General features: G+C 40.4%; 1 protein-coding gene and 1 pseudogene across 1 annotated transcript in view; one reads left to right on the forward strand and one right to left on the reverse strand.

The window, feature by feature from the left end:
* Positions 1-18,223, forward strand: part of LOC109375848 (kinesin-like protein KIF6) — a 231,011-nt gene that overhangs the window by 70,778 nt on the left and 142,010 nt on the right. The window lies entirely within an intron of this gene.
* The window catches only part of LOC109375845 (pre-mRNA-splicing factor RBM22 pseudogene), a 7,445-nt pseudogene continuing 2,744 nt past the window's right edge, over positions 13,523-18,223 (reverse strand).

Raw genomic sequence — 18,223 nt, forward strand, 5'->3', positions numbered from 1 at the left:
ACAATTAGGAAACAACCCAATTAAAAATGGGTCAAAGACCTTAATAGAAATCTCACCAAGGAAGACTACAGATGGCAAATAAACATCTGAAAAGATGCTTCACATCATATGTCATCAGGGAAATGCCAGTTAAAACAACAGTGAGATATTACTACACACCTAGTAGAATAGCCAAAATCCAGAACACGAACAACACCAAATGCTGGTTAGGCTGTGGAGCAACAGGAATTTTCATTCATCGCTGGTGGGAATGCAAAATGGAACAGCCACTTTGGAAGGCAGTCTGACTATTTCTTATAAAACAAAACATACTCGTACCATAGGATCTAGCAATCACACTCATTGATTTTTAGCCATGGAGTTAAAAATGTATGTATACACTAACATCTACACACAGATGTTTATAGCAACTTTATTCATAATTTTCAAAACTTGGAAGCAACCAAGACATCCTTCAGTAGTTGAATGGATAAAAAAGCTGTGGTTACATACAGACAATGGAATACCATTCAGTGCTGAAAAAGAAATGAACCATCAAGCTATGCAAAGACATGGAAGAACCGAGTGCATATTACTAAGTGAAAGAAGCCAATCTGAAAAGGTAACATGCTGTATAATTTTAACTATATGACATTCAGGAAAAGGCAAAACTATAAAGATAGTGAAAAGCTCAGCGGTTGCCAGGGGTTAGCAGGGAGGGAGGGATAAATAGGCAGAGCACAGAGGATTTTTAGGGCAGCAGTATTACTCTATATGACACTATGATGGTGGATACATGTCAGTGTATTTTTGTCCAAACCCGTAGAATATACAACACCAGGAGTGAGCTTTGAGGTAAACTATGGACTTTGGGTGATAATGATGTGTCAGTATAGGCCCATCAATTGTAGTAAATGTGACACTTTGGTGGGGAATGTTGATAATGGGGGAGACGGTGCATGTGTGGGGGCAGGGGTACACGGGAAATCTCTGTACCTTCCGTTCAGTTTGCAACCAAAACTGCTCTAAAAAAGTAAAGCCTATTTAAAAAAAAACAAACAAAAACTGTTGGGTGTGGCAATAAGGAGGTGGTGGGTGACCTCAGAGAAGCAGCTTCAATGAGGTGCTGAGTATAGAAACCAGACTGCAGTGAAACGAGGTGTGAAGAGTAGTTGAGGAAACGGAGCCAGGGAACTGACAGCATTTACAGGAGTTTGCTGGTGAAGGGGAAGAAGATATGGGTTAGGAGAGGCTTGGAAGGGTAGGGTGCAGGGAGGGGGTGTGGCCACTTGCATTAGGGTCCAATGCTGTCAGACATAGACACTAAGTGCCTCAGGTGCTAGGAGTCCCCTCCGCTTAGGCTACAGTTGGAACTCCTTGGTGTATCAGAAATATCAGTGGCTTCCTCTTAAAATAGAAGTAAAAGGCCGTGTATTTACAATTTACTGCACTTCCTATGATGTCCTTGATATTTGATCATTCCTCGGAAAGGCCATACGTGTTTCCTCTCAATCTAAATGCTCAGCCAGTAGCTCTATCAAGACCAAGGTAAATATATAGGGAAAACCTCCCTTTCCTAGAGTTAAAGTGGTTCCATCGGGAGGAATAGAAGGACTTGAACTGCTTAGACCTTTTCTACCTTGCGCTGGTCCCCATGTGCTGGGAGAGGATGTTGACTACTCTCCCACCTTCTCCTGAGGGCATTGCAGGTCAGGACACCAGAGGGCCTCTGGGTAGCCTGCAGACATCACAGGTGCACATGTACTGAACACTCGTGGTTTCATGAATGGAGGACCTGTACAATGGCCACAGATGAGGAACCCAGGATAAGGAGTGCCAGCCCTGTCCATGTGACCGGGGTCCTTGCCCAGAAAGAGTATGCTAGATCCATGGCATAGCGGGCACAGAAGACAGGGAGTGCTCAATCTCATTGCCAGACAAGAGGGCAGTAAGAAGGCTGGGTGTGGGCCACAGAGGCATAATGGAAAGAAGGGTCAGGGAGTCGGAGGAGGAAGCAAAAGTAATGGTCAGCAAATGCAGCTGCTCTGGGCAGAGCAGAGCCTTCCCCAGGAAGAGGTGGGTCCACGTGCTGGATAGACGGCCCCAAGGAGGAAACGTGAAGACCATAAAAGATACCAGGGGAAAAGGAGAACAGGAGAAAAGGAAATGAAAACAGAAGAGAGGGGTGTCACATTTCTTTTGGCATTTAAAACACTTCCAGATTGTATCCTGAAATCTTGCGAGACCCAGAGCTGCAGACTTCTGGCAAACTCAAGTCCTCAGCTTTGGCATCCCTGGCGTTGTAATATCAAATCGCAGCTCACTGTTAAGTTTTATTATTCAACATTCATTAAAAGGTCAAGAAGGAAAAGAGCTCTGTGGTGTTCCATTAAAGGAAAAATCTGATCATCTTAAAGCCATATGATCTTAAAGGAGCCCATGTTAAAAAGGGCAGCGTATAAAGGAACATGGGCAGTTAGGGCCTGTTACTCCCTTGGAAGTGTGTGTGCATGCTGGGAAGGGTTCGCAGATGGAGTTAACACTTCTCTTCGAATGTTTCACTTACAGGGACTAGTGGGGACATCTGTTAGTAGGTAGTTACCCACATAGGTGAAAAAATGACATATTATTCCTTTATTCCTTCCCCCAAATCTGTTGTTTTCTAAACTGACCCTGTGACTGTAAATATCTTCTGCATCGCCTAGGGAGCATGCAAAGAGAGACCTCCTAATCATACTCCATGGGGTCATAGGTGTCATCCTTAGATAGTCTCCAGGGCAGTCATCTGGTAGACTCCAGCTTGCAATACTTAGGTTCACTAGGACACGCTTTTGAATGTTCTGCTGTGACCAATCCAAATGTTCCTACAGAGAAATCTGTGACCTCCTGGTCACTGGCAGGAGGTGCCAGGCAGTCTTTAGGTTGAGTACAGCATACAGCTCAGCCACCTGTCAAACTGGGAGCTGCATTGATCTTTTATCTATGCAAAATTGCTGTTAGACCTCTGAACTTTGAACCTTCAACCCTGAAGTTCCCTCCTCTGCCTCTTCCTCTGCTCCTTCTTTGGCCCCAGTATCCCAACTCCTAACCCTTCTCTCCTCTTCGCTCTATAATCTTCTTTGGACTAACCTGCCACCAGTCTATGGTCGGCAAACATACTTTGTATGATTTCGATCCTTTTAAAATTACGGAAGCTTGTTTTATGGTCTAAATGGGGAAATGTTGCACTTGAGAACAATGTACTTTGCTGGTTTTTGGCTAGTGTTCTGTAGATGTCTGTTAGGTCTCCTTGATTTATAGTGAAGTTCAAGTCTTCTATTTCCTTGTTTATCTTCTTCTTAGTTGTTCCGTCCATTACTGAATGTGGCATATTGAAATCTTCAAATATTACTGTCAAATTGTCTATTTCTCTCTTCAATTCACTCAGAGTTTGCTTATCTTTCTTGGGGCTCTGTCTTTAGTTGTATACATGTAATTGTTATATCTTCCTGATGGATTAACCCTTTCATCATTACCAAATGTCCCTCTTTATCTCTAGTAACATTTTTTTGCTTAAAAGTCTATTTGTGGGCCGGCCGAGTGGCACATTGGTTGGGAGCTGGATTGGGACGCCAGAGGGCCCCGGTTCGGATCCCACATATGAGGGCCAGTGACACTGCCCTATACAGCTAAGATGCTGAACAACAGCTCGACCTGGAGCTGGGTTGCTGTGAGTTGCCAGCGACTGTGTGGGCTGCAGCCCCTGCTGCAGTGGGTTGCCATGGGCTACTGTGTGTAGCCAGCAGCCAGCGAGAGCAGCCGTCCAGAAGCTGGCGGCTGATCTGCCTTGTCTGGGAAGAGCGCAATGATGGTGCCAACTTGGGCCAGTGAGGCAACATCCTCCACAACTAGACTGAAGAACAGAAGGACAGCAACTTGTCTGTTCCCCTTCCCCCAATTCCCCAGTGCTGTTCCCCTCCCCCAACTAACCAATAAAAATCTTTTAAAAAGAAGTCCATTTGTCTGATATTAGTATAGCCCCATTAGCTTTCTTGTGGTTGCTCTTTCCATGATATATTTTTTCTTTCTTTTTACTTGAAACCTATTTCTACCTTTGAGTAAAACATGCATCCTATAGCAGATAGCTGGATCTTGTTCTGTTAATCCCATTTGGTAATCTCTGCTTTTTGATTGGATTGATTAATCCGTTCACAATTTAATGTTATTATTGCTGTAGTTAGATTTATATCTGCCATTTTAATTTTGTTTTCTATGTATCATGTCTTTTTTGTTCCTCAACTGCTTTAATTTGAATTAAGTGAATATTGCTCAGTGTAGCATGTTAATTCCCTTCATGATTTTTTTTACTATTTATTTTTTAAGATTTTTATTAAACTATAGTTTACAATATTATATTAGTTTCAGTAATACACCATGGTTATTCAACATTTATATACCTTAAAAAGTGATCACCATGATAAGTCAAGCAACCATCTTATACTGTACCACACTATCACAATGTTATTGACAATGTTCCCTGTGCTGTGCATTACATCCCCATGACTTATTTGTTTTATACCTGGAAATTTGCACCTCTTATTCCCCATGACCTTTTCCCCCTTTTAAAATTTTTCAATTACAGTTCACTTTCAATATTATTTTATATTAATTTCAGATGTACAGCATAGTGGTTAGACATTTATATAATTTAAGAAGTGATCACCCTAACTAGTCTAGTACCCACCTGGCACTATATTTACTTATTACCACATTATTGACTATATTCCCTATGCTTTACTTCACACCCCCATGACTATTTTGTAACTACCAATTTGTACTTCTTAATCCCTTCCCCTTTTTCACCCACCTCCCGCAATCCACCCCCCCCCAATCTGGCAACCATCAAAATGTTCTCAGTATCTATGAATTTGTTTTTGTTATGTTTGTTTATTTTGTTCATTAGATTCCACGTGTAAACAAAATAACATCGCATCTGTCTTTCTTTGTCTGACATACTCTACTCAGCACAATACCCTCTAGGTCCATCTATGCTGCTGCAGGTGGCAAGAACCCATTCCCTTCGATGGCCAAGCAATACTCCACTGTATGTATGTACCACCTCCTCTTTATCCATTCATCCATCGATGGACACCCAGGCTGCCTCCACATCTTGGCCATTTTAAACAACGCTGCAATGAACATATGGATGCACACATCCCCTTGAAGTAGTGTTTTGGGTTTCTTTGGATTTTCTCTGGTATAAGTATTGCTACTCCACCTTTTCTTTTCTTTTTTTTTTTCATGAAATATATTTCCCATCCCTTTACTTTCATTCTGTGTGTGTCTTTCAATCTGAAGTGAGTCTCTTGTAGGCAGCATATGTAAGGGTCTTGTTTCCTTATTCATTCAGCCTCCCTATCTTTTGATTGAAGCATTTAGTCCCTTTACATTGGAAGTAATTACTGGCAGATATATAGTTATTGCCATTTTATTGTTGATATTTTCTATTTTCTTTTTCATCTTAAAGAAGTCTCTCTAAGATTCCTTGTAATGCTGCTTTAGTGGTGATGAATTCCTTTAGCTTTTTCTTGTCTGGTAAGCTCTGTATCTGTCCTTCAATTCTAACTAATAGCTTTGCTGAGTAGAGTAATCTTAGTTATAGGTCCTTGATTTTCATCACTTTCAATATTCTGTGCCAATCCTTTCTGGCCTGCAAAGTTTCTGTTGAGAAATCAGTTGACAGTCTTATGAGAGCTCCCTTGTAAATAAATAACTGCTTTTCTCTTGCTGCTTTTAAGATTCTCTCATTGTCTTTGACCTTTGGCATTTTAATTATGATGTGTCTTGGTGTGAGCCTCTTTGGGTTCCTCTTGTTTGGGACTCTGTGCTTTCTAGGCTTATGTATCTATTTCTTTCACCAGGTTAGGGAAGTTTTCTGTCATTTTTTCAAATATTTTTTTAAATTTCTTGCTCTCTCTCGTGTCCGTTTGGCACCCCTATGATGCAAATGTTGGTACACTTCATGTCCCAGAGGCCCCTTAAACTGTTCTCATTTTTTTGGGACTCACTTTTTTTTTTGCCATTCTGTTTGGGTGTTTTCTGCTGCCTTCTAAATTATGGATTCAGTCCTCTGCTTCATCTAATCTACTGTTGATTCCCTTTAATGTATTTTTTAGTTCAGTTGTTGTAGTCTTTATTTCTAACTGGTTCTTTATTATGTTTTCTATCTCCATTTTTATATTTCCTATCTCTTTGTTGAAGTTCTCCCTGAGATCACTAAGCATTCTTACAACCTGTGTTTTGAACTCTGTGTCTGGTAGATTGCTTGTCTCCATTTTGTTTAGTTCTTTTTCTGGAACTTTGTTCTGTTCTTTAATTTGGGACATTTCTTTGTCTCCCCATTTTGGCTGCCTCCTTGTGTTTGTTTCTATGTATTAGGTAGAGCTGCTATGCCTCCTGGTCTTAGTAGAGTGGCCTTATGTAGCAGGTGTCCTATGGGGCCCAATGGTGCCATCTCCCTGGTCACCAGAGCCAGGAGCTCCAAGTGTGTCCCTTGTGTGGGTTGTGTGTGCCCTCCTGGGTAGTTGAGCCTTTGTTGCTGTTTGTACCTCAATGGGAAGGATTTACCCTCAGGCTTATTGGTTGTAGGGACTGGCCATGACTATGGTGGAGGAGCTGTCGTGCAGGACCAGCCCTTTCTGTGTCTCCACCCCTCCTACCAGTCTTGAGCTGGCTGCTTCTGTATGTCCTTTGTTGTAGAGCTTCAGTTCAGCAGGCTTCAGATGATTTTCAATAATGGTTGCTCTGTACTTTAGTTGTCATTTTGATGTGGTCATGAGAGGAGGTAAGCATAGTGTTTACCTACTCCACCATCTTGACTGGAAAAATAAATCCAGAGACTTTAATTTTTTAAAAAGATTTCAGTAGCTATGATTGTTGGCTGGTGAGAGGGTCCTTTGAACTCCTGACACACCATTTTGGAAATATCAACTTCCCTTATCTTTGACTTTTAACTGAGGGACCATTGCTCTATGTTCTCCCAGAAAGTCCAAACGAGTTTTAGTACCCACTGTTTTTGGAAGGAAGGATAGTCTTATTGTCATACAAAACTGTTTATCAGAAAAACTCCCTCTACCACTATGTTTATGTATTCAGCAAACATGCATGAGCACCATACAAAGTCCAGAGACCAAGGAGCCTACAGAGAAGTCGAAGAGATAGACAAAAGTAAAAGATCCCTTGCCATGTAAAGTGGCAGGGGATGAGGGAGGCATGTGGAGAGTGCTGTGCCATGGAGAGGAGAGAATGACAGTCTTCCTGGAGGAATTAGGGTGGGCTTCAGGGACAGCAACATTTCAGCTGCCTCTTGAAATAAATTCATCATACAGAGATGACGGAGAAGAACATTTGAGCAATAGAAAATAGCATGGTTCAAAAGAACAGAGACATGCAAAAGCATGGTATGTATGAAATGTTTAGAGGACTTCAAGTGCTTGAGTGTAGTTAGAACACTAGGTGCACTGTATGGTGGGAATGGCAGAAGAAAAGTATTTAGGTTAGGACCCACTTGTTAAATCCATAAAGTTTGGAAATGATACTGTAAACATAAACACTGGGGAACCTCTGAAAATGTTTAAGCATCAAAGAGAAACTATCAGATTTATTGGAGGAGGATACCCTTTACAAGTGTAAAGAAAGGGTGGGAATGGAGTCAGAGAGACAAATTAGGAAGGTAAGAGGTACGGCTGTTTAGGCATGAGATGATGAGAGTTTGAACCAAAGCAATGGTGTTGGGGATGAAGAAGAGGTGAGTAGGAGAGCCCCATAGAGGAGGGAATCCAAAGGTCTTTGTGCTAATTAAATGCTGGTGATTGAAAAGGAGTCAATGGTGATTCAGAGGTTTCACATTTGGCAACTGTTTTTCAGTTACCTACTGTTGCCTCTTGATAACATCATTGCTTTGATTTTTGGAGACAAGAATTACTTGTCCAAAATTCTTCATTTGTCAAAGATGGGTCTAGTTACTATGTTATGTGATAGCATCTGACCTTCCTCCTTGCCTTCTCTTGATAACTTCATGGCCGGTTATGCTAGCAACCAAAGAAAAGGGCTGCCTCCTTCAAGGCTCATGCATTACTAGCCACTTACAGAAGCAGCAAAGTTAGTCCATGGCCTCTTCTGGAAATCAGAAATAATACAGTGCCACCTGGTGATGCCAGAAATATTTGGAAAATTGAGCTATAGGAAAGGAGTCCTGACCAATTAAAATTTTCAAACACACCTGCTAATTCCCATCCAAATTTTTGCTCAAGTGGCTAACAAGCACAAAACCTGGTTTTCGCATAGCTTGCTTTTGCCATAAACTGGGACAGTTCTTTCAGTAATTCAAAGTTCATTTCACATTAACATGAGTAAAAATGATCAATACAAAAAGGCAGTTCTTGACAGGTCTTTAATCCATCTTAGGTGTATCATTGCACTGAATTCAACAAACTGTAACAATCTCCCACAGGCAGAAGACTACGTGGCTCCACTGGAGTCTTGTTAGCACAAGCCCAGCTCCACTGACTGGTGCTTGTAAACATTCCACCTGGCCTGGCCTAGCCACTTCAGCCTGCTGGCATCTAGGCTCTATCGAGGCAAACTACCAAGTGATGGCCTGAGTAGGCTGAGGAGGGTGAGGCTAACGGCTCTGTTGTATTCCAGATTCTAGTTTTAATCAAATGCTCACAATTTTCAATTATAAAAGAATAGCTGTGTGAGATAAAGGACCATTGATGCAAAAGTAGGGCCACTTCCTGGGGACCCTTAAGTCAGTGCACACGTGTATACTTAACACACTGGCTCATCTAAAGCAGATATTGGATTTAAGTGAGATAATTTTTTCCAAAAGGAGGGTAAGCCCCCCATATGCACAGAGGTTTCCTCATCTTCCAGATACTCAGCATCCAAAATAAATATGTTTTCATTTAGCCTGGAAACGCAGATGGCATCCAAATGCCTGATAGTCTATCTTGTTAATGAAACCCAGCCAACATTAACTACTCCCTGCTACTCAGCTCTGAGCATGAGAATGGTCCTACCTCACACCCCGCTTCTAGAGCTGACCAGACCTCATAAAATGCAGTGGAGAGTCAAGAAGAAAGCAGCCTCCAGCCTGCTAGCTCTACGCTTCCTGCTCTTGGCCTACGGTGCTGGCCCCTGCCACCTTATCAGACCATGACACACATGGTAGAAACATAAATAGAACCAGTTACAAACTACTGAAGTCATAAACATGTACCCTGATAAACTGGGATATATGAAATATAAAGGAAGGGATAGTGGGGGATTATTGGAATGACAGCTAAGGTAAATGTTAAGGAGGGCAATGATTTGACAGAGATGTAAGAGGAAGGAAATGAATGATGCGCTCAGCGAGAGAGAGGCAAGTTGTGTACAGGAAAGAGGAGCCAACTCATTTGGCTAGAACGTGAAACACCAGCTGGAGGGTAGAGGCAGATGTAGAATGACAGTACCTGACAGAGGCCAAGAGTTGGAATTTTTATTTAATACAAAAGACAATTGGCAGTCACTGTGGGGAATCAGAAAAGAGAAGGGATGATATAAAAATATGGCTAAAACGGGATGTAGAGTATAGTGTGAGAGTGGAGTCAAGGGAATTGTAATAGATTATGTGTGATATTGCGGGGGAAGTGGGGTGGTGGATTGGGAGAGTGGGGTTGTCACTTTGAGGGGTAAAAAGTTTATTGCACTGTGTTGTACACCTGAAACTAATTAAAAATAAAAAATTTAAAAAAAATTTTTTTAGTTTAAAAATATGGCTAAATACGTTAAAGAATGGCCATCTGATGGGATATCATGTAATTGTTTTTAAATGCTTTTGAAGAATTTTTAATTACATGGGAAATGTTTCATGAAGTGATGAGAAATGCAAACGAATGCAAGTTTTGTTTTTAATATATTTTCAATCATGTTACATAGATCTAAACATGCACCTGGGAGAAAATACACTAAAATATAGTTATTATCTTTGGGTAGTCAGATTAGATATTATTTTTTCTTTTCTTTTTAAAAGTTTATTCCAGATATTCTACAAAGAATATATTATTTTAAAACCTGAAATAAAAATTACACGTGATTTAGAAAATAGTATCAGAGGAATTTGATTGGGTGGTAGGTTGAGATTGATAAGGCTGCAGGTGGATTGGCCAATAGAGGTCTGCAAAGTATTTAAGCTGTAAATTGGAGGCCTGGTCTCATGCTGTGGGAATGAGATGAAGGAGAGAAAATAGGGGAGCTTAGTTCAGAGGAGTAACAGGAAGGACACAGTGGGGTTAGGTGTTACATTTTCAAAGAGATGAAAACAGAAGCCAAATTTCAGAGGAAGGATAAAGGTGCTACCTAGTAATCAAACTGAAAGTGGAGAGGGTTAGGCAAAATTCAGTTCAATGTGGTCTTTTTTTGTTTTAGGTGTTTATGGGATGTAAAACTTAGACCAAGGATGTTTGACATATTAATACAGGAAACCTTAATAAGTTTTCTCATTGAGGACTTTAGTTTGCTGGGTTTTCTTTAATGTTAAACATTTGATCTATGCTAAAAACACAGTCTTGATAGCTCCAGCTCTATCTCTAATCATTTGGTTAATGAATATTTACTGAATACTTTCTCTGTAAAAGTTCCCAGCCCTCCTTATAATCTAGTAACCAAAAAATAAAAAAAGATAGATAGATAGATATAGATAAATATATATATGCCAAAAAAATGTATGCACGTGACTTGTATTCATCTTTTGTTATTGGTATATCTTATTACAATTTTAATACAGTTTTTTCCTTTCTTAAAATGTGCACATTTCATTGGCACCCTCTGTATATAGATAGAGATAAATATAGATAGAGGTAGAAGTAGAGGTAGAGGTAGATATAGATATAAACTACCATACAAAAGACAGAATATGATAAAGTCCATAAGACAGGGACAGCTATATTATTGCTCTGGGCTTTTCAGTTGAGATATCTAGTGGGTCTTCCATTTTCTGACTCTTCCCCATCTCTATAAGCATATTACTGTACTTCCACATGTACCTCTACCCTACTCAGGCTACCTATTGTTTCTTTTCCCAATGTGCCATACTCATTGTATCAATTAGGATTGCTTTTAGCTGCAGGCATTATCTATTGACTTAAATCATAAGGACAGACATTGTTTTCTTATCAAGAAGTTCAAAGGTAGGCAATCTCAGAGATGGTCCCTCAGTTCAGTGATTGCAATCAGAGCCTTGGGTTATTACTTCATCATTCTTAGTGTACTGATTTTTCATCCTTAAGTGAGATGCCTCGTGGTGACAAGATGCCTGCTCTAGCTCCAGGCATCACATAATGTTCACATTCAAAGCAAGAAAAAGGAGGAAGGAATGGTGCTAGCAAATTCCCTTATTGAGTTGTCTCTTTATCAGGAAAGCAAAAAACTTCCTGGAAAAACATTCCAAACATTGTCATACATTTTCTTTGGCCAAAATGTATCATAGCCACCCTAAGGTGCAAGGAAGGCTGGGAACATGGATATGTGGCTTTTCCAGCGTCTAGAGCTGCACTGTCCAATGTAGTAGCCACTAGCTACATGTAACTATTTGGTGCAGTTAGTGCAACTGAGGCTCTGAATTTCTAATTTTATCTAATTTTTATTAATTTAATTTAAATATAAAAATGGAAGCAGTAAAAAAACATTTTTCCATTAGACACCCTTTACTGTTTTGGTAAGGCTATATTTCACTTTAATCATTGCATGGCACAAGATATTGTATTATAGTATGAGTACATATGTCAACAGGCATATATATGGCTTCTACACATATTAATAAATATTTCATTGAACAGTTTTGTCAATATGGATGCAAATGTTAAGGACAGGGTTTTTTAAGTACTCATTTTGGTTATTGGAAAACCTTTAAGGATGTTTGGAAAAATTGTAAATTTTATGAAACGTAAATATAGATCATGTTTCCCATGTCAATGCAGTGTCTGCTTTGAGATGTGCTTTAAGTATATAATATGCAAAGGATTTCAAAGATTTATTATAAAAAGCAAATGTAAAATACTTAATTTTATAAATATTGATTACATATTGAAATTGTAATATTTTGGTTACATTGGGTTAAATAAAATATATTATAAAATTAATTTCACCTGTTCTTTTTACATTTTTAATGTGTCTACTAAAAAATTTAAAATTATAGAGATACACACACACACACACACACACACACACGAGGTCAAACAATTAAGTTCGCAAACTTGTAACAATGTTGCTAACCTTTTTTGATATCAGAGGGATTATTCATTATGCATTTGTACCAACTGGACAAACAGTCAACCAAGTTTACTATTTGGAAGTGCTGAAAAGGCTGTGTGAAAAAGTTAGACGACAACAACCTGAACTTTTCGCCAACAATTCATGGCTTTTGCATCACCACAATGCACCAGCTCACAGGGTACTGTCTGTGAGGGAATTTTTAGCCAGTAAACAAATAACTGTATTGGAACACCCTCCCTACTCACCTGATCTGACCCCCAGTGACTTCTTTCTTTACCCAAAGATAAAAGAAATATTGAAAGGAAGGCATTTTGATGACTTTCAGGACATCAAGGGCAATACGACGACAGCTCTGATAGCCATTCCAGAAAGAGTTCCAAAATTGCTTTGAAGGATAGACTTGATGCTGGTGTCAATGCATAGCTTCTCAACGGGAATATTTTGAAAGTGACCATAGTGATATTAAGCAATGAGGTACGTAGCACTTTTTCTAGGATGAGTTTGCAAACTTAATTGTGTGAGCTTGTATAAGCATTATATAAGCATTTTAAACCAAATCAATATTTTGGATCCAATGCTGTGATAGGAACCATCATCTTACAAAGTGGGGGCAGATTTATGCCTGCTTTTAAGATTCTCCAGCCCCTCTCAACCGCTGGCTGCCACTTCTGTTGTTCTTCCTTGGCTATCCTCTCACAGTATATTCTGTAACCCCTGTAAAATAGGGACTGAAATGATCAACCTCATTGGTCTGTGGTTTAAGAGAATGCCCAGCACTAAGCCAATCTCTCAGGACCATTCTAACTCCCACAGTTCGTCCCCACCCATTGGTATAGCTCCTTCTCCTCTATCATAGGTTGAGGAACCGGCAAACCTATAAACCAAGAACATGAGTATAACATTCATAGGCCAGTGAGGGCCTAGACGGTAAAGTGCATGGGCGTTGTGACCACCACTGCCGACTTCCAGCCTGAGGAAGGACTGACTGGATGAGCAGTTCCAAACCCCCTGAGCTTGTGGTCCCCTGTGGATATCTCCCACATACCTCCACTGCGACCGGGCTTAAGGAGGGGCTTTGCAACAGTATAAGAGATGCAGTGGAGGCCAAAGACTGACTTGCCAGCCCCAGGAAGTCGATGGGGGACATTAACAAACCATTCTCAAAGCTGGTGCCATTTGCTGTTGGGGAGGAGAGATACACTGGGCAAGGACAGCAGCTGGAAGACAAAAAGGGCAGGCCTGGCTCTCAGTAGCGGTAGAGTCCATCAAAGGACATGCCCAAGCACTGGGCTTGCTTCTGAGTCAGCGTGGTCAGCGTCACATTCAGCTTGTCCTGGTGGGCTTCAGCTACTGCTTTGTCCAGCTTCCTGGGCAAGAACTAGACCCAGGAATGAGAGATTTTTTCATTTATTTTCCTGCCCAAGATTTATTGTGCTTTCTGAATACCAGGGTTCACATATTTATTGTTTCTGGAAAATGCAGAATCACTGTCTCTTTTAATATTGACTCTCCACCATTCCCTCTATTCTTTGCAAACTCGTATTAGACATCTGCTGGACCTTATTAATCTGTCTTTCACATCTCAGTCTTCATTTTTTCCATCTCATTAGATGTTTGTGCTACATTTCAGTCATTTCCTCAGATCAGCCTTTTCTCTTTCTTTTGCTTTTCAGTCTTTGTATCAAGGAGTGTTTGAATCCAGCATTGTCTTTGCATTTTTCACTTACCTGAACTAATATAATGCATTTTTTAAAGCCAGCTTTAATTTTAGGTTTCCATTATTTGTAACTCAAGAGTTCTAATATATACTCACCCAGCTAGTTAGTCATCATGTTCCATCAGAAATGTCTACGGAGTTTATCACTTCTTTTCCATCCCCACTGATCTCCTCATTGTCAGCTATGCCACTTAGATGGGCGGGCAGTGTGGCAGCCAGTAAAAAAGTCTTACATCAAACAGTGAGAGACATAGAAGGAGAATAAGGAGAGAACTCTGCTAAGATGCCAGAGAAGAAAATTTTAATAATTAAGGAATATTCAAATACCCTAGAGAGGACAAGAGATATGAGAATTGAAAATGTGTACTGAAATTCCCTGTTAAGAAATGATTGATGACCATTATATTTTGCCTTTACTTTTCATGGCTTTTACTGATTCTTTATCAATAATAGTGATTAACAGAAAGCATAGAAGATTAGTATTCCAAAAATATTGAGTCATTCATTGATTTTATCTTGGGGGTTGGGGAACACATAAAAATAGCCATTTGGTAACCACGTTTTCTATGGAAGGGCCAAGAGATAATGTATTCAAGGAACAAGAAAGACAGTTTTACATTAAAAGTAATTTTGGAAAAGATGTAAAATCTGTAAGTCAGACAATTTAACCCAGAGCCAACTTGCCCAGGTAGCTTATGGAATCATCTACAGTGGTGTAGGTAAGTGGACAGCTATTTAAAGGGATTAATTAGAAATTTCAAACCATTCTTCCAAAAAATACACACGTGGACAAATTTATTCTGGGCCCCTTTTGCCCGTATTGTGGTCCTGGGAAGTGTTTATCATACCCAAGGCATCAGAGAAGAAAAATTGTCTTTTTAGACCAGTTACTACTCTTGAAACTGACAAAAAGGCAATGATCATTTCACATGCTTCCTCAGCCAAAGACCATTAATGTAGCAGGTGTCCTTAGGAGAACGCTCTGTAACAGAAGGCTGTGGAATTCCCCCTCCACCACAGACTCAGCACAGATCACATTTATTTACTCTGATTGCTGTGTCTATCAGTCCATCTGTCTAAGGAACTACCCTTGGGCAACTCAAAGGCATCTATCATCACTGACTCTTGAACAATGTCGTGGGTTAAATCAACCCCCAAAAATATATTTCTTCTTTGACCTCAGTTCCAGTAGGTCCAAGTGAGTTGGAATGGGGGCAGGGGAGAATGTAGCATTATAGGAATGTTATGCTGTTGGCTGCAAAAGTTGGTTTTGCATCTGTTCTGAAATGAATATTCCTGATCGTTTGCTTTCTGTGCCATTTTTACTATTTATTTTGTTGCTTGGCTCACACTGGGCCTGAGCTTGATTTTGGTCCATACGTCTGGAAAGCATCGTGCGATTCGTTCTCCTTCCAAATATCCTGCTCTTTTAATAAAAATGTTCCTTAAAAAAAAAAAAACAGAATGGTTGATCACAGCATTTGGTAACAGGGCAAAAACTGATAATTTGCTTTAAAATGAGTCACTTTTATGCCAGACTGGGAGTCCCATGACTCATAATTACAAGTTCAAAGACTGGCTGTTTGTAACTAGAGGAACCCCAGCCAGAGGGGCTTTCAGCCTGCTCACTCTTTGCATTCTTTATATCCAGAGAGCAAATTACTGCCCAGGGCAACCCACAGCTCATTAGTGAACCCACTGAAGTGAAAGGCAGCTTCTTGGGCTTGGGCAGAGAGGTCGGTCTTTCTACCCAGCCATGTGAACAAAGAGTTAACCAGCTCCCAGAGCATCTGCCAGTGAACATTCTCTACCACAGATGAATGCGCATCTGAGAAGCTTCTAAGCAAGTCAAATTTAGATTTTCCTTCATTGCTCTACTTTACTTTCAGCACCCTTCCCTTCATCCTCCTCTTCCTGCCATTGTAGCCAATGGCAGCAATCAGGGCCCCATGCCCTTGACATTATTTCCCACAATCCAGTTCTACTTCTGAATTAAAGAAAAGACAGGATGAAAAACAACAACAACTAAACAGTGAGGGAGGAAGCCAGACAAAAGCTATTACTGAGAGGAAAATGATTCATATGCCCCTAACACGTGAGGAGACGCAGCAAAGAGCGAAAGATAAAGGCAAGTAGGAGCTGCGAGGCCAGCCATAGATGGAACAGATCTGTGGCTTCCACTGGATGCCACCGGAGTAAGGAACCCCCAGACATCACTGGTTCCGGGAAAGGGAAGCATGATACCGGTAGTCGTGTCTAATGCGTGTGTGTGTCCTACTCCATACACACATGCACTATCCAACCAAGTAGGGTGTGCCTGGTCCCCAGCCAGGTACGCCTTATAAACAGCCTCTCCCTGGAATCAGAAAAATATGATGGAGGCGAGTGCGACATAGCAGGGAGATCAGAGCAAGGCCTGTGGCGGTAAAGACCTAGATCTGAAGGAGAAACTCAGCTGGAAAGACCCAAGGGACATAAAGGAATATGGTTTGAGCTGTGTTTTTCAAATCAGGTTAATCATTTTACATGAGGAGAGCATTTAAGTCTGATGCTAAATTGCATGCCTTTGATAACTTTGCTTACCATCAGCTGGCAATCAAGGCTTTCCTTGGAGTTTTTTTGTCAACATGAATTATCTTCCATGCAATAAAATATTTTTATTACTACAGATCTGAGAACGCAAAAGAGTATAACGTAGTCTGGGGTTTGGGGAGTTAGTTGACCTCGCGCCCTCTCGGTGCTTTCTAACACTGCCCCACCTCTTCCTACCTCTGATACTTTCCTCCCTAATTATACAAGTTGAGGGAGAGAAACGAGCATTTACCAAGGGCCTACTGTGAACGAGTGAGCCACGGTGTTGTGCTCTTTGCATGTTTCATCCCTCCTCACCTCCCGAACAGCTCTATGAAGTAGACATTACTGGCCGCATTCGATGAATGAGGAAACTGAGGATGCCACCTATTTGCAGGCTTATGAATGAAGAGAGGTTTTCTTCGTAGTGTCTGACAGACAAATCATGAGCCACAGTGTGTTGCTCTGTGACCATTCATCTCAGACCTCTTCTTCTCAGCTACCCAGTGTCAACAAGTCCTTCTCAGGAGGTTGGGTTCTCCCTTTCATTCACTCTGCATGATTGAGCACCTAACATGTGCCCAGACGTGGTAAGTGCTCATGCTACACCTTCCCGAAGCCTCTTTTAGTTAAGTTTTCATCAATTGGAATGCCCTGCACACATTTAACAACCTGATCATTCCCTTTTCACAGACCTGTGTGTTTGCTCCCTGACCCAGGTCTTCTGGGACGCCAGAACCTTAGCATCCCATCCCCACAGCCACCCCTAACCTTCCTGCCTCTAAAACACACACACACACACACACACACACACACACACACACACGTATCATTATTTCCATTTCACACAGGAAAACTAAGGAATAGAGGAATTAAGCAACTGGCTTGAGATCATACCCTGGTAGGGTACACTTTTATAACTGTTGTTTCTTACAGGCATTGCTGAGAGAGAACAACCTGGTTTCCTAGGAAGCAAGAACTTTAACTCAGAAGCTCCCTCTAGGAATCTAGCCTACAGAAATAATTCAAAATGCCTTTGAGGTCAATTATAGAAATATGCTTTTGAAACCTATATAATTTTACTAACCAATGTCATCCCAGTAAATTTAATAAAAAATAAAAACCATTTCCCAAATAGTAAAAAAAAAAAAAAAAAATGCCTTAGTACAAATCCCACTTCCTCAGAGACCTTCCTCTAATCTCCCTAAGAAAAATAGCCTCCCGCATTATTCATATCTTGCATATCCTTTACTTTGCATTATCTTTCTTCATAGAGCTAGTTAATAATATATATTTATTTGCTTTTCTTGTCTGTCACCCTCATGAGAATGTAAGCTCCTCAGGGAAATGGGCTTTGTTTGCCAACTCCAAGAACAGTAACTAGCATATACTGGGCACTCAGTAAATACTTATTGTGTTAATAAATTAACCAGCTAATTAGTTAATATAATGTAGAATAAAATTTATACATCAAAATGTTCACTGCAGCATTATTTTATTTATATATTATATATTATATATGTATATTATATATAATATATATATGTATATTGGATCATCGGGAAAGTCATGACACATTTTTGCATTGAAAAACATAGAAAAATACATCATGACTTTCCCGATGACCCAATGTGTGTGTGTGTGTGTGTGTGTGTGTGT

Source organism: Hipposideros armiger, unplaced genomic scaffold (assembly GCF_001890085.2).
Source record: "Hipposideros armiger isolate ML-2016 unplaced genomic scaffold, ASM189008v1 scaffold_993, whole genome shotgun sequence".
Taxonomy (NCBI): domain Eukaryota; kingdom Metazoa; phylum Chordata; class Mammalia; order Chiroptera; family Hipposideridae; genus Hipposideros; species Hipposideros armiger.